At 36.8% G+C, this 10,101-nt stretch overlaps 1 long non-coding RNA gene across 10 annotated transcripts in view; it reads right to left on the reverse strand.

Moving 5' to 3' along the window:
• Positions 1-3,666, reverse strand: part of LOC141754465 (uncharacterized) — a 54,212-nt gene extending 50,546 nt beyond the window's left edge. For 2 of the 10 annotated variants that reach the window (XR_012590656.1, XR_012590653.1), the window contains exon 1: positions 3,460-3,666. This is a non-coding gene — a long non-coding RNA (uncharacterized LOC141754465). The remainder of the gene's footprint in view (positions 1-3,459) is intronic. The other 8 variants (XR_012590657.1, XR_012590650.1, XR_012590651.1 and 5 more) reach the window with 8 other exon arrangements.
• Positions 3,667-10,101: the final 6,435 nt, after the last annotated feature.

The raw sequence follows: 10,101 nt of genomic DNA on the forward strand, positions 1-10,101 counted from the left end.
TATGTTCTGCCTGTGGGATCAGGGTGTCTGTTTGTGTGCCTAAAGGTGTAGTGAACTGCACATCGTCCCCCCCGATGATGTGTTCTTCAATGGAGAGGTTAACAGGTTTGACCCCGCGCCCCCCCTCCAAAGACAGACAGGTTGGCCAACACACAAACATACAAGACGCCAGGAGGAAGCACGTGTAGAAACTTTAGCCGTGATATAATTAATCTATTTACTGGGAGGAACAATAGAAGAAATGTTGGACCAAAGACCGCCTTCATATACTGTATACACATACAAGTCACAGATCACCCGAAAAAAAACAAATGATGATTTTCATAATTGACTATTCTGTCAATTATTTTGAGGGAAGAGCGAAAATAGTGACTTACAGTTTCCCGGAACCCAGGGTGACATATTCACAATGTCTGACCAACAGTCCAAAACCCCAATAGTATTAAATCCACAATGACTTGAAATTCAAAAAAGCAGCAAATTCTCACATTTGAGAAGCTGGAACATTGTTGACTTAAAGGAATGGTTTGACAATTTGGAAAAGTTGCGTTCTTGGTCAGAGTTTGAGATGAGTAAATTAATACCACTCTGATGTCGGTGAATGTGAAGCGACAGCCAGCAGCCAGTTAGCTCAGCTTAGCATAAAAAACTGTAAGCAGGGGGAAAGAGCTAGCCTGACTCTGTCCAAAGGTAAACAAGACTCGGTCAAAACCGAGTACATGGCTGGACCGTGTATGGTCAGTCTGTGAATTTGTGGCTAAATTGCTACACAAATAGTCAGTGGTCATGTCTATAATGTTACATCCTTTACTACATGTCCACCAGGTCCAGCGAGGACACTAGGGGACGCTTCTCCACTCAACTGGCCATTCAAGCGGTGACGTACCCGATCGTTGAAGGCACCTGATTGGTCCTTGGTTTTCTGCTTGCCATTTCAAACAGGAAACAACATGGCTCTCTACTCGTAAACTTTCTACTTCTGAAAACATTTGAAGTGAGAAATAGGCGATGCCACTGATGAATCTTGTTTCATTTTAGAACTAGATTGCCTAGTTTGACAGCTTTGTAGGGATGGCCCTCTGCGGTCCAGCCAAAAAAAAATCTGCCTACCAGTACCTCTAAAGTTCAACAATTAACATGTTATATCTTATTTGTTTAATCTGTATCAAAATCTAAAAACAACATTGAATAATTGTTTCAGCTCTAGTGAGGACCACTGTCTAATAAAACCATTGGTTTGTTGTGAAATTATAAAACGGCTCACACTACAGATGGAAAGATAGCAATGCTGTCAAACATAGTTTAGTTCCACCCCACTAGCATGCCAGTCATACCGGTGTTATTCTGCAGATTATTTGGTTGGTCTTTAAAGTGTCAGAATACATGAAAACATTTCCCAGAACCAAAGGTGACCTATTTAGATGGTTTGTTTTGTCTGACCAACAGCCAAATAGATTTAGTTTAATGACATAGAAGAAAGCCATAGAAGTTTTTTGCATTTTTGCCAAAAAATAATTCAATTATTAATCGATTATAATTATATTAGTTGCAGATTTCTTTCGGTCAATCGATTAATCAACTAATTGTTAGAGCTCTAAGGACCGCTGTCTGATAAAACTGTTAATCATCTGACCTATTGTGAACTTATAAAACAGGTCACACTACAGTAAAGCTGCAACGATTAATCGATTAACTATTAAATTAAATCACCAACTATTTTGATAAATTGGTTTGAGTATTTTTTTAAAAAGTCAAAATTCTCTGATTCCAGCTTCTTAAATGTGAATATTTTCTGGTTTATTTACTCCTCTATGACAGTAAACTGAATATTTTTGAGTTGTGGACAAAACGAGACATTTGAGGATGTAGTCTTGGGCTTTGGGAAACACTGATTGCCATTTTTCACAATTTTCTGACATTTTATAGACCAAACAACTAATCTACTAATTAATTGAGAAAATAATTGACATATATGATTCAAATCTCTGTTGCTAAATACCTTTTTTCCAAATAGGGATACATTCTTGTAAACCATTATAAGAATAAACGGTCATGTTGATGGGGGACCTCCTGACTTCCCTCAAAGTCCCCCGAGGGCCCTGGACCCTAGTTTAGTTCCACCTCATTAACATACCAGTCATACTGGTCAATCACTTCCCAGGATTAGTGGGAATGTATACACTGTATGTGGTCTCTACTCTCGTTCATTTCTGATCCCAACTGTCATATATGAACAACCAGCTCATCCAGTGTTGCCCTAAACAGTGCTATAAAAAGCATTTAGCACATTGCCAATACAGGTTAGGTCCAAACTAAACTGTCACCCAAAGATTTAACATTAATCAGGGTAGAGTGAAGCAAAGGCATGCAGCCAGGAGAATACAACATAACCACGTGTATCTAGTGCCCTCTACTGGAGAGTACTGTCAAAAACATCAGGTGCAACTGAGCAGAGCAGCAAAATCCTGCACATTTCAGCTTAATAGATCCTTTAAAGCCAATTTTACATTATATTTAGTCAGTTAACTGTTAATAGTAATATGTAGCTTCAAAACCCTTTCCACACTGCAATTCTGGTGGAGAAAAAAAACTCCTTTGTTTGAAATAGTCTAAAAATACTGGAATCAACCTATATAACATCAATCAAATGTTATGTTTTCATTTGCAATATGTAAATTAAGGAAATGTTGTTGAAGCCCCAAAAGTTCTATATATATATATATATATATATATATATATATATATATATATATATATGGCAACCAACTCTTTTAAAAGTTTTAAAGTTTTAAAAGTTTAAGAGCTCTAGTAATGTCCTAGTATTACTATATACATACATATATATATATATACACATATATATACACATATATACATACATACATATATACATATACATATATACATATATACACATATACACATTATGTACATATATATGTATATATATATATATATATATACACACACACAATGCATTAAGCAAATTACAATATATAGATATTTAAAAAGAACATACATGTAAATGGAAGAAAACAATAAAGAAGTAATTAATGTTTGTTGTGTCAATAAAACAAACAAACCAATAAAAAACAATCAATAAAAATATATATTGCAATTTCAAAGGATACATGTAAAAAAAAAAAAAAAAAACATGAAGTAGAGGAGTAAATAAAAGGAGAGTGTGAGTTACATCTCTTATGTGTTGTTGTTGTTGTGGTTGTCTCTTGGGCTGTGACATGCACTGACATGTCATAAACAAAAAGCCACAAAACAACCACCATTAATTGTGCAGTAATTTTCAAACAGCTTCTAACGGTCATCACAAAGTGAAAGATGACGTCATTAAACTGGCTCGTTGAGGCTAGTTAGCAACAGTTAGCTTGTTAGCTAACCAATTAAGCTAGCTAGTAGCAACAGTTAGCTAAACTAGTAATATTAAAGTAATATTTACGTTACCTGGCACTCTCTTCCTCCTGCTAGGAACACTGACGACGAATTAACTAATTCATTAAATCACAGGTCTTCAAGCTCTTCAGTCATTTTGTTATTGATTATCCTACTTTACTTTACTTTCGGCGGGAGTTATGTTTCAGTCCGCCATGTTTGTTTGTTAGTTAACGCGTCGCTTGACGTCACCAGCTGCCTCCACCTTGCGAATCAAACACACAGGTCTCGTGCATGAATGGAAAGTGGCCGCGGGAGCGCGCACGCAATCAGTGACGTTGGGCCTACAGTACTCCGCTTCGATAGTGCAGCTATATCAGGGGTCAGCGACCTGCATCTCTGGAGCCACATGTCTCTCTTTGGCCCCTCTCCAGTGGCTCTCTGTGGATTTTTTTTTTTTTTTTTAATTAGTGGAAATTAATAACTGTGTTTTTTGTTTACATTTTCATTTTTTATTTATCATTGTTGTAGGTCTATGGTACGATGGTACGACAGAGTATTAGGGCCACATTGAGGAAATAATAAAATAAATCTGAGATTTCGAGAATAATGTCATAATATTACGAGAATAAAGTCATAGGTTTACGGAAAAAAGTCGTAATATTATGAGAAAAAGTCATAATATTATAAATCAATAATTTTGCGTGTTATTTTGTTTTTTCTCGTAAAGTTATGACTTTATTCTCGTAATATTACGACTTATTTTCTCATAATATAACGACTTCTTTTCTCGTAAAGTTATGACTTTATTCTCGTAATATTACGACTTCTTTTCTCGTAAAGTTATGACTTTATTCTCGTAATATTACGACTTCTTTTCTCATAATATAACGACTTCTTTTCTGGTAAAGTTATGACTTTATTCTCATAATATAACGACTTCTTTTCTGGTAAAGTTATGACTTTATTCTCGTAATATTAAGACTTTTTTTCTCGTAAAGTTATGACTTAATTCTCGAAATCTCTGATTTTTTTCCCTCAATGTGGCCCTAATACTCCATAGTACATATGCACTTTTTCCCTCACTGCATTAGACTTATATACTATATACATATACAAAATACAAGTATGAACCTGAAAATTTGTGTGATATGTCCCCTTTAAGAATATTTAGCGTCTATTTGGCGGCCCCCAGGAGCATGATTTGCAGCGCCCCGATATCTATGTCTTTTTTATAACATATTAACCTGCATCTGTGCCAAATTTCATGCTATTCTCACAAAATGCACAATTGTTATGAATATTTCAGTTTAGCTGCCCTGCTATAATAGAATATAGAGTTTCTTCTTTCCTCGCAAAAGGTCAACATAGACTTGAATTGTCCACTAGAGAGCAGTATCAGCACATGTATGCAGAACAATATTAGGCCACATAGTAGACTGCAAACCTTCTCATTCATTCATTCAAACAGAAACAGCCAGTCTTATCAAATCATTCACAAATGTGTGCACTTGTAATCTCAGTTTTGTAAATGTGTATTTAAGTTTGTACCTGTAAACTCTGCATTGTTCATAAAGATTAAATTGTCTGGACAAACAACTCATTTCATCACGAGTCATCATCCGTGCAACAGACCAGCGGTGCAGTGTACTGTATTAGTGGTCAGTGCATTAGGGACCTCCGTGATGTCAGCAGTGGACAATAAATCAGGTCATTACTTGATATTTTAATAAAAGCCTGAAACTGGCCTGAATCATCCTCATGTAATCCCACTGTGGCGTGTGTTGTATCTCCCCTCTGTTACGTCTGCGGGTCTTTAAGAGTGAGATTACAGAGTCTGGATGAGTCAGACAGACAGATGTGTCATCAGGTGAACCTGTCTGACTCCAGCAGCAACCACAGCTGAGCTTATTGTCCCCGCTGCCCGCCCGTCCCATCCCGTGGCCTCGTTATTGTCTCTTCCCGCTCTCGTTCCCCTTTTCCTCGCCATTTCTCTCCTCCCAGCATCTCTTTTCCCACTTTCTGTCCTCCTTTCACCCACCCACCCACACTTCTTTTTCACTGTGAAGTCGCTGCCCTGGTTTTCTCTCATCTCTGATGTCTGACATCCTGTTTCTTGCTCTCGTTTTTATTTTATTTTTATTATTTTTTTTTTAATGCTGTTCATCATTTTTAGTTTTTGATGTGGCAGCCTTTGTTTCCTTCCTTTAAAGAGCAGGATGCTAAAGGGATCCTTTCCAACCTGAAGTGCCTCTGGCTGAACCCAACTCAGAATCAGAATAAGCTTTAGTATGTGAACACATACAAGGAATTTGGTTTAACGTACACACGGAGCAATTTACAGGATGGTAGATATAGACTAACAACTAAAAACAACACAGCTGAACAAACAAACATGTAACTCTTATGGACATACAAGTGGGTGAACAAATATCATTACGTCATTAAACATTACATATTATTCTGTTTACATAATGCTGACTCGCTGCTATTAACCACACCACGGTACCTCATAACTTTGTTCTTAATTGCTCTTTTTTATAATACTAATACTAGTTGTATTTATACTTCTTATTTTATTTATTCTTATTTTGTATTTTTATTTTTTACTTTTACTTATTTTCTTATTTTGCCATTTTCAAAAGGGGTCCCTTGACCTCTGACCTCAAGATATGTGAATGAAAATGGGTTCTATGGGTACCCACGAGTCTCCCCTTTACAGACATGCCCACTTTATGATAATCACATGCAGTTTGGGGCAAGTCATAGTCAAGTCAGCACACTGACACACTGACAGCTGTTGTTGCCTGTTGGGCTGCAGTTTGCCATGTTATGATTTGAGCATATTTTTTATGCTAAACGCAGTACCTGTGAGGGTTTCTGGACAATATATGTCATTGTTTTGTGTTGTTAATTGATATCCAATAATTAATACAGTATATACAGTACTTACATTTGCATAAAGCAGCATATTTGCCCACTCCCATGTTGATAATAGTATTAAATACTTGACAAATCTCACTTTAAGGTACATTTTGAACATGTAAAAAAATTGCGATCAATTTGCAATAAATCGCAATTAACTATTGACAATCATGTGATTAATCGCGATCAAATATTTTAAATATTGAAAGCCCTAATAAAAAACAACAATGTCTATATACAAGTCAAGAAAAAGCAAAGAAACAAATACTGAATGGGTGTACATAAAGTAGGTCATGCACAGTTTAAGTACGTATACAATAGTCTATATACAGTGTGCAGGATTTATATTGGACAGTAATGGATGATATGTACATATCAAACATGTCAAAAACAGTGTGTATTATTCTAAACTGTATAAATATATAATCTATAATTTATAGGTAAATGGAGGTTTCAGTGTCACAGGGCTACCGACACTTAATGACTTTATAAAGTATTCAATTTGAGGCAAACAAGACAAGTTACAGCAGCTACTGTATATTCAGAAATGTGAGAAAATAGAAGCTATAATTACACCATAGAAAAACTCAAATGAAAGAACAGAGGGAACAGGAGCTCCTTCTGCTGCAGAAAACTGATGTTCAATCTAGTGCATTCATGCTGCTCTGTTTGAAATAAAATATATAAATAAAATAAAATAAGATCAGTGGGTGTGTGACAGAAAGGCAAGACGGATCCACTGTGCGTTTGGATGTGGATGAAAGTGTCAGTGATGAGAGCAGGAAAAAGAAAAAGAAATACAGCTGCCGGGCCTCATTTGTAAGCCCCGCTTTAAAAAAAAATGAAACAAAGCAGGAAACAATTTGTTTTATCGACTGCACCAGTCTTCTTCTCCCGCTGCAGAATGTGGGACATGACAGTACAAATCGCAATTACATAATGTAACTAGGTCAAACAACAGCAAACGATACCAAAACAAGTTTTCTGACCCAAAATTAGGATTTTAAAAGCAGCTACAACAAAGCCGCGGTGTACAAAGCATTTAGATCCTTTACTTAAGTAAAAGCACTAATACCACACTGTACAAATACTCCGTTACAAGTAAAAGTCCTGCAGTGAAAATGTAAAAGTATGTAAGTATAATCAGGAAAATGTAGTTATATGTATATAATCATTAGATTATTATTACTCATGCATTCATGTAAAAGAAGGATTTATTGTTGGAGTTGGTGGGGTGGAGCTCATTTTTTAAGTATTTTTAAGTAATGACTACTTTCATTATGGATTAATCTGCTGATTATTTTCTCGATTAATTGATTGTTTGTAAAAAATAAAATAAAAAATAGTGAGAAATGTCGTCACAATTACTCAGAGCCCAAAGTGGCACATTCACAATGTTTTTTTTGTTCAAGCAACAGTCCAAACCTCAACATTATTACTAATACATACACAAAATTATTAAAGCTAGGGTTGGTAATGTTGAGAAACCAGCAAGAGTACGCTAGATTTAAAAAAATGATTGCACCTAAAAACCTGGCCCAGTGTTGCCAACTCTTTTTCAATGAAAGTAGCGAGCAGCACTAGCTCCAAAAGTCACTAAATCTAGCGAGAAAGTCGCCAAGTCAGCAACACTGACAGCCTGTCCCTTCAGGTCGCTTTGGACAAAAGCGTCTACTAAATGAAATTATAGAATTGTTGTAGAATTAATCCCAAATTAATCACACGTTTTATTTGTTCAAAATGTACCCTAAAGTGAGATTTGTCAAGTATTTAATACTCTTATCAACATGAGAGTGGGCAAATATGCTGCTTTATGCAAATGTATGTATATATTTATTATTGGAAATCAATTAACAACACAAAACAATGACAAATATTGTCCAGAAACCCTCACAGGTACTGCATTTAGCATACAAAATATGCTCAAATCATAACATGGCAAACTGCAGCCCAACAGGCAACAACAGCTGTCATTGTGTCAGTGTGCTGACTTGACTATGACTTGCACCAAACTGCATGTGATTATCATAAAGTGGGCATGTCTGTAAAGGGGAGACTCGTGGGTACCCATAGAACCCATTTACATTCACATATCTTGAGGTCAGAGGTCAAGGGACCCCTTTGAAAAATGTCCATTCCAGTTTTTCCTTTGACAGCCCTATGACACACACATTCATACACTGATAGCAGAGGCTGCCATGCCAACCTGCCCATCAGGATCCAATCTAAATTCTCATTCACACACCGATGGCACAGCCTTCTGGAGCAATTTGAGGTTCAGTATCTTGCTCAGGGACACTTCAACATTCAGGCTGGAGGAGCCGGGAATCGAAGCAATTCTGATTCTTACAAACAGTCCCTTTAAATATGAGTTGACTTAGTTTGCTGAGATATAGTTTCATTTCATTCATCCACTTTTAATCTCTGGATTTAAACAATAAAAAGTCAAAAAGGGGGATTATGATGACACCAGCAGCCATCACAGGTCTGCGCTCATGTTTCCTGCTACAAGTCTGTTGCTGTTAAGTGGTGATGTGCACGTGTCTGTGTGTGTGTGTGTGTGTGTGTGTGTGTGTGTGTGTGTGTGTGTGTGTGTGTGTGTGTGTGTGTGTGTGTGTGTGTCATCAGTGGACAACAACAGCTCTTTTCATGGCTGTCAGTGTATCCGGGTCAGCTGTGCAGGAGATGCTGGGAGTCCTGCAGCTGTTGGAGGAAAGAACAGCGGAGAAAATGAGGACGGAGAAGGGATAGTAGTGTGTGTGTGTGTGTGTGTGTGTGTGTGTGTGTGTGTGTGTGTGTGTGTGTGTGTGTGTGTGTGTGTGGTGTGTTGAATGAGGAGATCTCCCCTATACATCTCGACCGGCCAATCATCCAGCTCACACTGACGTAAAAAAACCTAAACAGAGGAGAAAAACAAAGATGGGTTTATGTCAGAAGAGGACTGCCTCGGCTTGTTTTGTCTGCATCTCGTCTAGTCAGGCTAAAACTAGTCCTTCTGTGTTTTATTTGGGTTTAAAGAAGAGAGAGATGGTTTAAACACGTGATTGCATGTCACTTGAGTAATCCACACAATGTGAAACCATTTTGTCACACTTTTATTTTACTCCTTTATTCTATATTTGTTTTCTTCGTTTGTTTCTTTTCTTCAGGTTGTCTTTCTCAAAGGAATAGTTCAACATTTTGGGAAACAAACTTCTTACTTATCTCCTTATCTTTGTACAATTAGCTTAGCTTAGCATAAAGCTGAGCTAACCAGCTCTGTCCAAAGGTAACAAAATCCACCTCTAAATCACACGAATTGATACGTTATATCTCGTTTATTTAAAGCATTAAAAAACTGAACTGTAAAAACGACAACTTACAGTACACTGGATTCCTTAGGTTTTTGAAATTTCATATGATGCCAGTATCTTCATTCTAGCTTTAAAACTTAGCCTGCTAAAAATCACAAGTTGCGTTAATGCGGTAAAGAAATTAGTGGCGTTAACACCAGTTTGTGTTAACGTGTTATTATTGCATTAACTTTGACAGCCCCCAATCTTTTATTTCAGGGTTGAATGTGGCTGTTCAGTGGGTGACGGGTTGGAGAAACAAGAAATAATCTACATATCTTCCTATATAATTGTGTATCATTAAATATATTGTAAGTGTTTATAATAAAAGCGTTGTAGTGAATGCACAGCAGGAAGGTTTTGTCTTTCTGGCAGCTGAAATGAAGGCTTGTCTCTTCTGGAGGATGACTCAGTGATAATAAATGAAGTGGACAGCTGTGAGTCTGACAGCTTGTTT

This window comes from Sebastes fasciatus, chromosome 17 (assembly GCF_043250625.1).
Source record: "Sebastes fasciatus isolate fSebFas1 chromosome 17, fSebFas1.pri, whole genome shotgun sequence".
NCBI lineage: Eukaryota > Metazoa > Chordata > Actinopteri > Perciformes > Sebastidae > Sebastes > Sebastes fasciatus.